This window comes from Protopterus annectens, chromosome 7.part0, assembly GCF_019279795.1.
Source record: "Protopterus annectens isolate FY-2018-M chromosome 7.part0, PAN1.0, whole genome shotgun sequence".
NCBI classification, from domain to species: domain Eukaryota; kingdom Metazoa; phylum Chordata; order Ceratodontiformes; family Protopteridae; genus Protopterus; species Protopterus annectens.
Genome location: NC_056739.1, coordinates 1,407,760,436 through 1,407,774,700, shown reverse-complemented (window position 1 = coordinate 1,407,774,700; position 14,265 = coordinate 1,407,760,436). Strand labels below are relative to the sequence as shown.

Sequence of the window (14,265 nt, the reverse complement as noted above, 5' to 3'; positions counted from 1 at the left end):
TAGTACCTTACTGGTTGCTGCAACCTCCTTCTGGGTACAGATGTTAGTGGTTTACATTGAACCAACTCCTCACCACTGCATTTGCGGGTTTGATGTTCATCGTGTTACACTGCTGCAGTCATTACACTTGGGTTATCCTGCCATCAGGCGGTCCCATAGTCAGCCAGAGTTCCAAAGTCTTGGTCTGGCATCGGTTGCTGTCACTTCTTCCCTGACGTCCGTGCGCCAGGGGTATATAAGATGCATCCAACACCATTTTCTTCAGTCTTTCTTGCCGCGCGGTGCCCGAAGCAGAAGCAGTTCGCAAGTGCCGGTCGGCCGACTCCTGAGATTTTCGAAGTCGAATTTCAGATCCGAAGTCTTCAATAAAGCTAAGTACCCCATTGGGGAAACTTTTTTCTTGCCTCAGACCGATGTCAGAAAAAGTTAATAATAGTATTTCTTGTGGGAAGCAAATACCTCATAAGGACTTCCACTCTTACTGTATTCCATGCCTAGGCCCTGATCACGATGTCACTAGTTGTCGGTTTTGTGCTAGATTTTACAAACGCACTATAGAAAGGCGTTTTGATTTTGCTTTATACTACTTTGGTCGAAGGTTCAATTATACTATGCCATCAGATCAACCGATGACCGCAATTCCGAAAAAACGCAAAGACAAGGATAAAGACAGGCATCCGAGGTCCAAAACCGACGACGAAACCTCTTCTAGGCCAGTCGCTGGTTCGCTGGTTCTCAGTGAGGTGCTTTCGCAGCCCCTGACACCCGCTACCTCAGAGCCACAGGCTGCCTCTGACTCCCACGTGGAGACAACTAGGCCTCTGGAAACTCAAGGTATTGGGCCTACGGAAACTAATCCCTCAGATGGGTCAGTTGCCGCTGAGCAGGCATCTGCTTCTGAGGGTGTTTTCAGACCTTCACAACTTACCGTTAAAGCAACAGCCAAGACAAAAGTACCATTAAAGACAAAGAAGCAAGTACAGCATTCTCCTGGACAGTCCTCCATGCCTAAGAAACAGATGCTTAAAATGGCCGAAGACCTCATTACTCTTATCAGGGGTACCCATCCCCTCCTGAGAAAAGGCCTAGGCAGGATACAGACTATGATTCCTCTGATCAGGTTTCCATTTCCTCTGATTCCTCTTCATACCAGGGGTACTCTCTACCCCCCCTATGAGGACTCTGATGCTGAAGAATCTATCCCTTCAGCCTCTCCTCCTGAGGATTATTCTTTTGGGGAAACTTTACATACCATGAGGGAGCATTTCCACTGGGAAAGTCAGGATTATTCAGAATCCAAGAAAAGGCTCAGGGATTTCCTCTTATTGCCTCAGCACAGGCCCCTGGCTATTCCGCCTGTGCTAGATATTGTGGATGATGTGTTCTCTGAATCCAGCTTATCTCCTGATTCTTTACCCCCTGACCAGCTAAGCCAGATAGGTATTATAGAGTCCCTGACTCACAAGTTTCTTTATAAAAACCCTTCTGCTGATCCAGAAACTATTTCCCAGGGTCCAAAAGGGATTAAGGCTTCCATTGCAAAAAATCCAGTACCCTCTGACAGAGATTCCAGAGCTTTGGATAGATGGGGGAAGAAAGTTTACACTTCTGCAACTTTAGCAGTAAGGGCTTTAAATTGCCAGTTTCACATGCTTAAGTACCAACAATATTTAATGGCTCAGTTAAAACAGAAAATGCTTGCAAGCTCAGAAGCTCCTGACTGTAAAGAAATGCAGGATTTATTGCATGCAGTTGAACAGGTGGGAAAACATACTCTTCAATGTGGTTTTGATTCTTTAGAGGCCTCTTGTAGAGCTGCAGTTACAGGTTCTGTGATTCGAAGACATGTTTGGTTAAAAGAACAGAGTTTACCTGATTATGTTAAGGCAAAATTATTGGATGCTCCTTTACAGCATGATACCTTGTTTGGTGTTAAGGCAGAAGAGGTGTTAAAGAAAATGCAGGATAAAGCTAAATCTATGCAAACAGTCAAGGATTTCTTACAGGTACAGCCACCTCGATTTAGCAGAAATTGGCCAACAAAGAATTGGTCCTTTCCAGTGTCAGACAGGCCACAGAGAGGCATATACAGGCACCCAAGAGGCTGATCTCAACCCCAAGGCTCTAACAGATGACAGTGGGGCACCTCAACCCCAAAAGGAGGTGAGGGCAAGTCTCAACCTTACAGGAAACAGTCCCAATGACTTCCCCCTTCGTACGCCAAGCACTTCCCTTTTGGCCACCCTTAGGGGGAAAACTAGCACTTTTTTCTCAAAACTGGCAAACAATCACCCAAGACAAATGGGTTCTGAATATTGTGTCTCAAGGTTACAGGTTCCACTTTCATACTTTACCAAGGCTAAAAGGAATGCCAGACCTGCCACAAAATCAATGGGCAGAGGCACAAAAACAAATTTCAGCCCTCATGGACATGAGAGCTATTCAAAAAGTACCACAACAGGAACAAGGACAAGGATTTTACTCAAGACTCTTCCTGGTCCCCAGAAAGGACAAGGCCTGGAGGCCCATATTAGACCTTTCAATTCTAAATACTTTCCTGGTTATTCCGAAATTCAAAATGTTGACACTACAGCAGCTTCTACCCATGCTGGACAAGAAGGCTTGGCTTGTTACTCTGGATCTCAAAGAGGCATACCTGCATGTCCCTATCGGACAAAATTGCAGAAGATACCTCAGATTCAAAGCTGGTACAATGCACTACCAATTCTCTGCACTGCCTTTTGGCTTATCTGCTGTGCCTAGGGTCATTACAAAGTGCCTGGCACCAGTAATTGCATTTTGCAGACAAAAAGGAATTCAAATATATCCATACCTGGATGACTGCTTCATTCAAGCAGAGACAAAGGACATTCTTCTACAGCATCTGGTGTTTGTAAAAAGGTTGCTGATTTCTCTAGGGTACACAGTAAACGAAAAGAAGTCAAAACTAGTGCCCTCACAACAGATTATATTCCTGGGTGCCAGCTTAAATACAACGGCCCTGATGGCTTATCTCATGCCAGACAAACAAGTTAAACTAACTCAATGTTTTCAATTACTGGAAAAATTCTGCAGGCCCTGGGATTCATGGCATCCTGCATACTACTAATACTATATGCCAGACTTCATACGAGGAAATTACAATGGTACCTAAAAAGTGTTTGGACTCAACACTCTCACAGTTTAGAAGCAGTAATACCAATGATTCCCTGCCTACAACAGGAGTTTCGATGGTGGGCACAGGCATGTCACCTAAACAAGGGTCAGCCTTTTACCCTACCCACAGCCAGGCAGACTCTAACAACAGATGCTTCGGATTATGCCTGGGGAGCACACATGGCAGGAAAATGCATTCAGGGCCAGTAGACCACAGACCAGATGCATCTTCACATCAATCAAAAAAAGATGTTGGCTGTTCAAAATGCCCTAACAGCTTTCAAGGACCTTCTGCATCCAGGACAATTATTATTAAAGATAGACAACACCACAGTAATGTGGGACATAAACAAGCAAGGGGGTAGTCATTCTTATCCCCTATGCAGGCAAGCCATGACCTTGTGGAACACAGCTCTAACGTATCAAGTTCATCTGCAAGCACAATTCCTGCCAGGAAAGAAAAATACTCTGGCAGGCGATCTCAGCAGAAATATCATGGACCCTCACGAATGGAAATTGAATTCACAAATCTTCAGCATGGTAACGCAAAAATGGGGATGCCCAGACATAGATGTTTTTGTCTCCCCACTGAAATGCCAACTACAAAAATTCTGCACAAGGACTTATCACACACAAGCATGGAAAGTGGATGCTCTCTCGTTCAGCTGGAAAAGCCTAAAAGTTTATGCCTTCCCACCATTGCCTCTCCTCTCAAAGGTACTCCTAAAAGCCAGACAATAAAAACCACAGATGATCCTGATTGCTCCAGACTGGCCACACCAGCACTGGTACCCAATCTTAAAGAACTTAGCTCAAGGCCCACCGTGGATTTTGCCTCAAATTCCACACCTTCTGACTGAACAAAACAATCAGATCCTGCATGGTCAGCTCAAAACCCTAAACCTGGCTGCATGGCAGATTCATTAGTCAAACAGGCAACACCTGTCTCTAAAGCTGTTATGGATGTCATTTTGGAGGCGAGGAGGCCTAGCGCCAGGAAAGCTTATTCAGAAAAATGGAAGAGATTCTGCGCCTGGAACCAGGCTCAAAGCCTTGACCCTCTTGTCCCAAACATTCCTCAGATTTTACAATACTTAACTGAGATGCTGGACAAAGGCATATCCTTCTCATCAATTAAGATGCACGCCTCTGCCATTTCAGCACATTACAACACGGATCCTCCTTTATTCTCTCATCCCTGGATAAAGCAGTACCTCAGGGGGGCTAAAAACATAAGACCGCCCCGGAGAGCACCAACACCAACTTGGGACCACAATTTTGTTTTGGAAAAACTGACCCTGCCACCTTTTGAGCCAGCTAATGCAGCCGATCTAAAATTTTTATCATGGAAAACAGCTCTGCTCCTGGCAGTAACTTCAGCACGAAGAGTCTCAGAGCTACAGGCATTAATGGCAGTGGACCCTTTTATAATTTTTTCATCAGGACAGGGTTTCTTTAAGGACAAACACTACCTTTATGCCAAAGGTGGTATCTAGTGTGGCTCTTACCCAAACCATCTATTTGATAACTTTTTATCCAAACCCCCAGAATAAAGGGGAGAAACTTCTGCACTCTTTGGACATACACAGGCAGCTATGCTTCTACTTGGACAAAACAAAAGCTTTCAGGAAAGCTGAGCAACTGTTTGTAGCATATGCTGCATGATCACAGGGCAAGGCTATCTCAAAGCAGACTATATACAAATGGATAGGACACTGTATTCATTACTGCTACACACAGCATAGAAAATCAGTCCCTAATAACATCAGGCCACATTCCACCAGGGCAACAGACACTTCAACAGCCTTTCTCAGAGGAGTACCAACCAAGGAAATTTTGGAGGCTGCAACTTGGAGTTCAGTGCACACCTTTACCAAGCATTACCACTTGCCTCTTTACTCTAAATCCAGAGCAGGATTTGCCACTGCAGTTCTGCAGGGCCTCATAGCCAGTCTTACCTCTTTATAGACCAGCCACCCAACCTTAGCTTTGGGATTCTACCCAAGTGTAATGGCTGCAGCAGAGTAACACGATGAACATAGTACAGTTTTGTACCTACCATAAATGTAGATGTTCGAGTGTCCCACTGCTGCAGTCCAGGTTACCCTCCCTCCATCCCCTCTGAACTAGCTGGACTTATCTATACCTTTATATCCTATACAACCTTTGTGGTGCATTTGCTTGTAACTGAAGGTATTGTTTTTATTTTCTATGTATATTTTTTACTAGCAATATGTATTGCCTACCTACATAGGGGCACCTGACATCCGGGACAAGGAAAAACTGAAGAAAATGGCGTCGGATGCATCTTATATACCCCTGGCGCACTGACATCAGGGAAGAAGCGACAGCAACCGACGCCGGACCAAGACTTTGGAACTCTGGCCAACTACGGGACCGCCTGACACCAGGAAAATCCAAGTGTAATGACTGCAGCAGTGTGAACACTCGAATATCTATATTTATGGTAGGTACAAAACTGTACTTTCTTTCCCATCCATATGTGGCAGTCATCTGGATTTGGGCTGTGACTTGACAGGAAGGTCCCACTGACTCACAGCTTGAATACTTTATGTAGGTGCTGAAGCCCTACCACCTGAACATGATCAGTCACCCATCTTTCACTTGACACATCTCTTTTCATTTGAACATGAGCTGTCCAAATCTGACTTCAGGTAAGTGAGATCTCCCTTTCCCTGCATGACTTGAGACAGGAACTTAGAGAGAAATAAGATCCTTGTCTGCAATACAAACAAAAGCAATTACTTCTCTCCCCTTTCCTTCCTTACATTATGTTCTTTGCAGAAACACTTTACTTTGATGAAGTCCACTATGAACTGCCTGTGTAATGACTTTTTTTCAGACATCATCGCTAGTCAGTATGTGAGCAAAAACAATGAGGATATTTGAGTCATTGCATCAGTGCAGTCCCTCCTTAGAAATAGTATCCAGCATTATGTATACACTGTTCTGAGTGAACTGACAACACAGGCATAACTTACACCTTCTTCCTGCTAATTTTAGTTTTCCTACTGTTTTTCTTGTAGCTTTAAAAACTTAAGGGGATTCATAAAGATTACCACAAAGTGTAGACTACATGTGCACTTAGTGTAATCTTTCTGAGTGACTAGAAAGCACAGATTGTGTGCACATAATGTAGGTGTTATTGAATTTGGTGTTTGGGGGGGGGAGAGTTTATGTGATAAAATTGTTTATTAACTGTAGGAGTAGCTGGATAGTTTACATTGCTGTTTGCCAATGTGGAGCCTTCCATGTGGGACAGGCTTTAAGGTTGTTTAAACAACGAATCTCACTACACATTAGTAATAATAACTGCAAGAAGGAAGTAAGTGCTGTGTTCCAACACATGCATTCATAAATAGGCTTCCTTTTGTTTTATATATATATTGATATGGTTACGGCTGCTTGACAGACTTTGACTTTAAAACATGATATTTTAAATAAAAAAGAACAGCAATAGATTATCAAATTGGGGGTGATGTTATCACCAGGTAAAAATGAATGTGTTTGAATAAGAAATATATGTCCATATAGGTTTAAATGTGTAATCAGATATGTAATTTCTCTGTGTCACTTTAAAAGAATGGAGTGCATTGATTGGTTATTGTGATATTTAAATATTTTGGTTATGGTGTTTGTTGATATCATTGATAAAGTTATTAGGGATGAAACTACAGTAAAAAAAATCCAACATTGCATTTATAATTTCCTTTTGAGCTAATTTGTTTTTTATACTGTTTGGTGTTATGCTTTTTTGCTGATGGTTTATATATATATATATATATATATATATATATATATATATATATATATATATATATATATATATATGGGTCTACTTCTAAACACCGACACGCTGATTCCCCGACACAAAACTCACCGACGCCAAATAACCGAAAACACACAAACCCGACACAAACCCAACAACGCAAAACACCGAACACCAAATCACCGACACACGGAACGTAAACAACACACGACACTACATACCATACACACTAGCCCTGACCCAAACCCTAACCCTAAGGTCCGACACTATCGCACTTTTCAGGCTTGTTGGCTGTTGGTGAAGCACCCTCCAAGAGGAAAAAACGCTGAGAGAAGAAGGGAGCCACTTTTGAGATTTTAAGTATTTTTTCTCTGTTTATTTGCTAAGTTTTTCTGCATAGCTGCCTAGCTTGAGCATTTTCTGGCTTGTTAAACTTGATTTCTGTATTAGTAGCTGTATTTAGAGCACAACCAAAAGCTGTTTGCTGAATTTCCTGTTTGCACTTAATTTTAAATCGTTTTTTTCTTAAAACTTGCATATTTTCTGTCCTTGACCTAGCACTCTTGTGTGGGGTCATTTACTGCACTGTTATAACTTGATATTACTTGTGAACCTCTGCTATCTCTGTAAAAACAAAAACAAAAAAAAAATCTTGCTTTTTTCCCACTTTTCTGAGAGTTAAAAGTTCAGTTACAGGCTTGCTGTTCCTGAACTGTTTGAAAGTTTCTGTGAGGCCATATTTGCTTGGGCTGAAGGAGGGTCTCTGTGTTTATCAGTGGCAGTGACTAACATTGAGCAGCTTCCCTGCCCCCCGGAGAGGTGGTTACTGACTTGAAACTGTAGTTTTATTGGCCACTAGGGGGTCATTTCCATAACTCCTTCATCTTCCTCTCTTAAAACCTAGTTGCCTCGTGGTTTGAGCATCTTTTCAGGCTTGTTGGCTGTTGGTGAAGCACCCTCCAAGAGGAAAAAACGCTGAGAGAAGAAGGGAGCCACTTTTGAGATTTTAAGTATTTTTCTCTGTTTATTTGCTAAGTTTTTCTGCATAGCTGCCTAGCTTGAGCATTTTCTGGCTTGTTAAACTTGATTTCTGTATTAGTAGCTGTATTTAGAGCACAACCAAAAGCTGTTTGCTGAATTTCCTGTTTGCACTTAATTTTAAATAGTTTTTTCTTAAAACTTGCATATTTTCTGTCCTTGACCTAGCACTCTTGTGTGGGGTCATTTACTGCACTGTTATAACTTGATATTACTTGTGAACCTCTGCTATCTCTGTAAAAACAAAACAAAAAAAAAATCTTGCTTTTTCCCACTTTTCTGAGAGTTAAAAAGTTCAGTTACAGGCTTGCTGTTCCTGAACTGTTTGAAAGTTTCTGTGAGGCCATTTTGCTTGGGCTGAAGGAGGGTCTCTGTGTTTATCAGTGGCAGTGACTAACATTGAGCAGCTTCCCTGCCCCGGAGAGGTGGTTACTGACTTGAAACTGTAGTTTTATTGGCCACTAGGGTCATTTCCATAACTCCTTCATCTTCCTCTCTTAAAACCTAGTTGCCTCGTGGTTTGAGCGTCTTTTCAGGCTTGTTGGCTGTTGGTGAAGCACCCTCCAAGAGGAAAAACGCTGAGAGAAGAAGGGAGCCACTTTTGAGATTTTAAGTATTTTTTCTCTGTTTATTTGCTAAGTTTTTCTGCATAGCTGCCTAGCTTGAGCATTTTCTGGCTTGTTAAACTTGATTTCTGTATTAGTAGCTGTATTTAGAGCACAACCAAAAGCTGTTTGCTGAATTTCCTGTTTGCACTTAATTTTAAATCGTTTTTTCTTAAAACTTGCATATTTTCTGTCCTTGACCTAGCACTCTTGTGTGGGGTCATTTACTGCACTGTTATAACTTGATATTACTTGTGAACCTCTGCTATCTCTGTAAAAAACAAAACAAAAAAAAAAATCTTGCTTTTTCCCACTTTTCTGAGAGTTAAAAAAGTTCAGTTACAGGCTTGCTGTTCCTGAACTGTTTGAAAGTTTCTGTGAGGCCATTTTTGCTTGGGCTGAAGGAGGGTCTCTGTGTTTATCAGTGGCAGTGACTAACATTGAGCAGCTTCCCTGCCCCGGAGAGGTGGTTACTGACTTGAAACTGTAGTTTTATTGGCCACTAGGGGTCATTTCCATAACTCCTTCATCTTCCTCTCTTAAAACCTAGTTGCCTCATGGTTTGAGCGTCTTTTCAGGCTTGTTGGCTGTTGGTGAAGCACCCTCCAAGAGGAAAAAATGCTGAGAGAAGAAGGGAGCCACTTTTGAGATTTTAAGTATTTTTTCTCTGTTTATTTGCTAAGTTTTTCTGCATAGCTGCCTAGCTTGAGCATTTTCTGGCTTGTTAAACTTGATTTCTGTATTAGTAGCTGTATTTAGAGCACAACCAAAAGCTGTTTGCTGAATTTCCTGTTTGCACTTAATTTTAAATCGTTTTTTTCTTAAAACTTGCATATTTTCTGTCCTTGACCTAGCACTCTTGTGTGGGGTCATTTACTGCACTGTTATAACTTGATATTACTTGTGAACCTCTGCTATCTCTGTAAAAACAAAACAAAAAAAAAATGTGGCTTATTTCCCACTTTTGTGAGAGTTAAAAAAGCTAAGTTAAAGGGTTGGTGTTCCTCGGCTGTTTGAAAGTTTCTGTGCGGCGATCTTTGCTTGGGCTGACGGAGGGTCTCTCTGTTTATCAGTGGCAGTGCCTAACATTGCGCAACTTCCCTGCCCCGGAGAGGTGGTTACTGACTTGAAACTGTAGTTTTATTGGCCACCAGGGGTCATTTCCATAACTCCTTCATCTTCCTCTCTTAAAACCTAGTTGCCTCGTGGTTTGAGCGTCTTTTCAGGCTTGTTGGCTGTTGGTGAAGCACCCTCCAAGAGGTAAAAACGCTGAGAGAAGAAGGGAGCCACTTTTGAGATTTTAAGTATTTTTCTCTGTTTATTTGCTAAGTTTTTCTGCATAGCTGCCTAGCTTGAGCATTTTCTGGCTTGTTAAACTTGATTTCTGTATTAGTAGCTGTATTTAGAGCACAAACAAAAGCTGTTTGCTGAATTTCCTGTTTGCACTTAATTTTAAATCGTTTTTTTCTTAAAACTTGCATATTTTCTGTCCTTGACCTAGCACTCTTGTGTGGGGTCATTTACTGCACTGTTATAACTTGATATTACTTGTGAACCTCTGCTATCTCTGTAAAAAACAAAACCAAACAAAAAAAAATCTTTCATTTTTCCAACTTTTCTGAGAAATAAAAATATCCAGTTACAAGCTTGCTGTTCCTGAACTGTTTGAAAGTTTCTGTGAGGCCATTTTTGCTTGGGCTGAAGGAGGGTCTCTGTGTTTATCAGTGGCAGTGACTAACATTGAGCAGCTTCCCTGCCCCCCGGAGAGGTGGTTACTGACTTGAAACTGTAGTTTTATTGGCCACTAGGGGTCATTTCCATAACTCCTTCATCTTCCTCTCTTAAAACCTAGTTGCCTCGTGGTTTGAGCGTCTTTTCAGGCTTGTTGGCTGTTGGTGAAGCACCCTCCAAGAGGAAAAAACGCTGAGAGAAGAAGGGAGCCACTTTTGAGATTTTAAGTATTTTTTCTCTGTTTAAGTTTTTCTGCATAGCTGCCTAGCTTGAGCATTTTCTGGCTTGTTAAACTTGATTTCTGTATTAGTAGCTGTATTTAGAGCACAACCAAAAGCTGTTTGCTGAATTTCCTGTTTGCACTTAATTTTAAATCGTTTTTTTCTTAAAACTTGCATATTTTCTGTCCTTGACCTAGCACTCTTGTGTGGGGTCATTTACTGCACTGTTATAACTTGATATTACTTGTGAACCTCTGCTATCTCTGTAAAAAAACAACAAAAAAAAATCTTGCTTTTTTCCCACTTTTCTGAGAGTTAAAAAGTTCAGTTACAGGCTTGCTGTTCCTGAACTGTTTGAAAGTTTCTGTGAGGCCATTTTTGCTTGGGCTGAAGGAGGGTCTCTGTGTTTATCAGTGGCAGTGACTAACATTGAGCAGCTTCCCTGCCCCGGAGAGGTGGTTACTGACTTGAAACTGTAGTTTTATTGGCCACTAGGGGTCATTTCCATAACTCCTTCATCTTCCTCTCTTAAAACCTAGTTGCCTCGTGGTTTGAGCGTCTTTTCAGGCTTGTTGGCTGTTGGTGAAGCACCCTCCAAGAGGAAAAAGCTGAGAGAAGAAGGAGCCACTTTTGAGATTTTAAGTATTTTTCTCTGTTTATTTGCTAAGTTTTTCTGCATAGCTGCCTAGCTTGAGCATTTTCTGGCTTGTTAAACTTGATTTCTGTATTAGTAGCTGTATTTAGAGCACAACCAAAAGGTGTTTGCTGAATTTCCTGTTTGCACTTAATTTTAAATCGTTTTTCTTAAAACTTGCATATTTTCTGTCCTTGACCTAGCACTCTTGTGTGGGGTCATTTACTGCACTGTTATAACTTGATATAACTTGTGAACCTCTGCTATCTCTGTAAAAACAAAACAAAAAAAAAATCTTGCTTTTTCCCACTTTTCTGAGAGTTAAAAAGTTCAGTTACAGGCTTGCTGTTCCTGAACTGTTTGAAAGTTTCTGTGAGGACCGTTTTGCTTGGGCTGAAGGAGGGTCTCTGTGTTTATGAGTGGCAGTGACTAACATTGAGCAGCTTCCCTGCCCCCCGGAGAGGTGGTTACTGACTTGAAACTGTAGTTTTATTGGCCACTAGGGGTCATTTCCATAACTCCTTCATTTGTCCTCAGAGGAGTGGTTTAGGGCAGTGACTTGTGGTTTGTTGGCCAATTTGGGTCATTTCCTGTCTTTTCCAGCCCCCTGCTATAAAGCACGCTTTAGCGCGATTTAGCCGATTTAGCCCGATTTAGCGCGGAGTTGCTACTGTTGCACACTAGGGCAGCGCCGGTTAAGCAGGTTTAAACTATTCGGGCTACCTAAAGTCCACTCTTCAAATTTTCCCTTAAAACTACCTTCCTCGAACTATACTACTGATCTAATCAGCGTATCCTATAATTAAAAAGATCATCTCTACTTGACTCCAAGTAGACTATTCTCTATCTGTTAAACGTAGCACTTGCTCCTGCAGTACTTATTACCTTGATACGGCACTCTTGTCATAGATAGTACCCCAAAAAGGCAACCGCCCATTTCTCGGTCACCCACGTGCCCCTGTAGGTTTTTAAAGTTTTTTGTCTATTCCTTCTAGCATGTCGAGGGATCAGTTGCTAGTGTCCTCTCCTGCTCAGCTGGTGAACCTGGGAATATTGAGGCAATGTTACAATTGCCTCATGTACACAGACAACCCTCTCCTCCTCCCACAAAACACAAATACATGCGAGAGATGCAACTATACGGCCAAACTGGAGGCTGAGCTCTCTCAACATAGGACTGGCAAGACCAGTCAGGAGGAGAAGGTTACCACACACACTATAGACCCAGTCTCACATATTACCATTACAACCTCAAATCATACACATAAACACACAAAGACATACTCGGAGGCTCTGATCAAAATCTACCAAAACAGCAGAGGCCACCAAAGCAGACACCCAAACAACCACCACCTCAGAACACAACACCTGCAACACATAGACCTCACAGTCAGAGTGTCAAACAGTCACAGCCCTTAAGGCCAAACACAATGCCAGACACACTAGTCATTGGTGACTCCATAGTCAGACACACTGGCGTCCGCTCACCAGACTCAGTAACCAGCAGGTCACAGTAAGCTGCCTGTCGGGCTAGAATCCGCCACATAACGCAAGCACTCAGGTCTCTCAACAGCAGGTACAAATATGATTCAGTCATTGTCCACGCTGGTGTAAGCGACCTGAGACGTACCTCCTTGGACTACATGAAAAGAGACATTGAGGAGCTCTGTGATTATGTAGCCCAGACAGGTATGACCCTGACCTTGAGCAGTATCCTACCTTCACCAAGAATGATGCCACAATACAGAGATAAGATGATCAGCTTTAACAATTGGCTTAAACACTGGTGTCATTCAAAGGGGATCCAGTGTCTGTCTGCCTGGGATGACATGCTGGACAAGCCACGCTGCTTCGCAAGGGCGGCTTGCACCTGTCACCCTGGGATTCGGATATTGGCAAAGGCTCTTGCCACCCCATAGTGCCTTTTTAGGCAAGGCTCAAATTCTAAACCTACCACCCTAGAACACAAAAAGGAAAAAACTAAGGGTAATGCTGCTCAATGCCAGAAGTCTAAATCTCAAAATGCACGCACTCGAGGCCCTTCTCAGTATGGAGAACATCGATGTCTGTGCTGTGACAGAAACCTGGTTCAAGGCTCCTGAGAGCACCCCAGCGCTATCAGGTTTTACCTCATATCATGCGTTCCGCCCCAAAATCTGGACAATACCAAGAAAGGAGGGGTATCCATATTCATCAAGGACACCCACACCTCAAGACTGGTGGCAACGCACGATGCATCGGAGACCATCCAGGTGCAATTAACCATAGGCAAGACTGCTCTGCAAATTGTAGCATGTTACAGGCCACCCTCACAAACTCAGGAACCTCACATGGCCTTCCTGAAAACACTAGAGGGATAAATGTATCACCAAACACCATCATACTAGGTGACTTCAATTACCCTAATATAGACTGGGAACAGTACTCAAGCCCAAACACCCTAGCCCAAAAGTTCCTGGAATTCATAAACTCAAATGCCATGGAACAACTAGTCACCATCCCCACAAGAGGAGATAACATACTTGATCTCATCATCACGAACATGGGAGCACAATGTTCAACACCGGAGGTGTACCCCTCACTGGTGAGATCAGACCACAAACTAATCTCGCTGGAGGTCCTCATCCCACCCCACCTGAAATAAAAAGACCACAGTAAAGAACTTCTCAAAAGCCGACTTCACACTTCTAAAGACTAGTGTGGTCTCCTTTAAGGCCCCGAGGCGGAAAACAGTACTCAAGCCGCTGAATCACTTACAAATGCCTTCTACCAGCACCTGCAGGACTGCATGGATAAGGCAATCCCAAGCAAATCAAAGACTCTTTGTACCAAAGGCAAGCATCCAGTCTGGTGGACCCCAGCCATAAACAAACTCTACAACAAAAGGAGGAAGCTACTACAAGATAGAGCAAAATCCTTAAAAGGTAAGACACCCTTGATCACTATAAGTAAAAACTAAGAGCTCTCATAAAATCATCCAAAGCAAATTTGAGAGAAAAATAGCTAAAGTCTCAAAAGACAATCATAAGGCCTTCTTTAGCTATGTTAGAAACCTGGGAGGAAACTCCCAGATATGCTCAGAGCTAGTTC

At 42.5% G+C, this 14,265-nt stretch overlaps 1 protein-coding gene across 1 annotated transcript in view; it reads left to right on the top strand.

The window, feature by feature from the left end:
- The window catches only part of MAPKAPK3 (MAPK activated protein kinase 3), an 803,022-nt gene that overhangs the window by 642,811 nt on the left and 145,946 nt on the right, over positions 1–14,265 (top strand). The gene's annotated exons all lie outside the window — the stretch shown is intronic.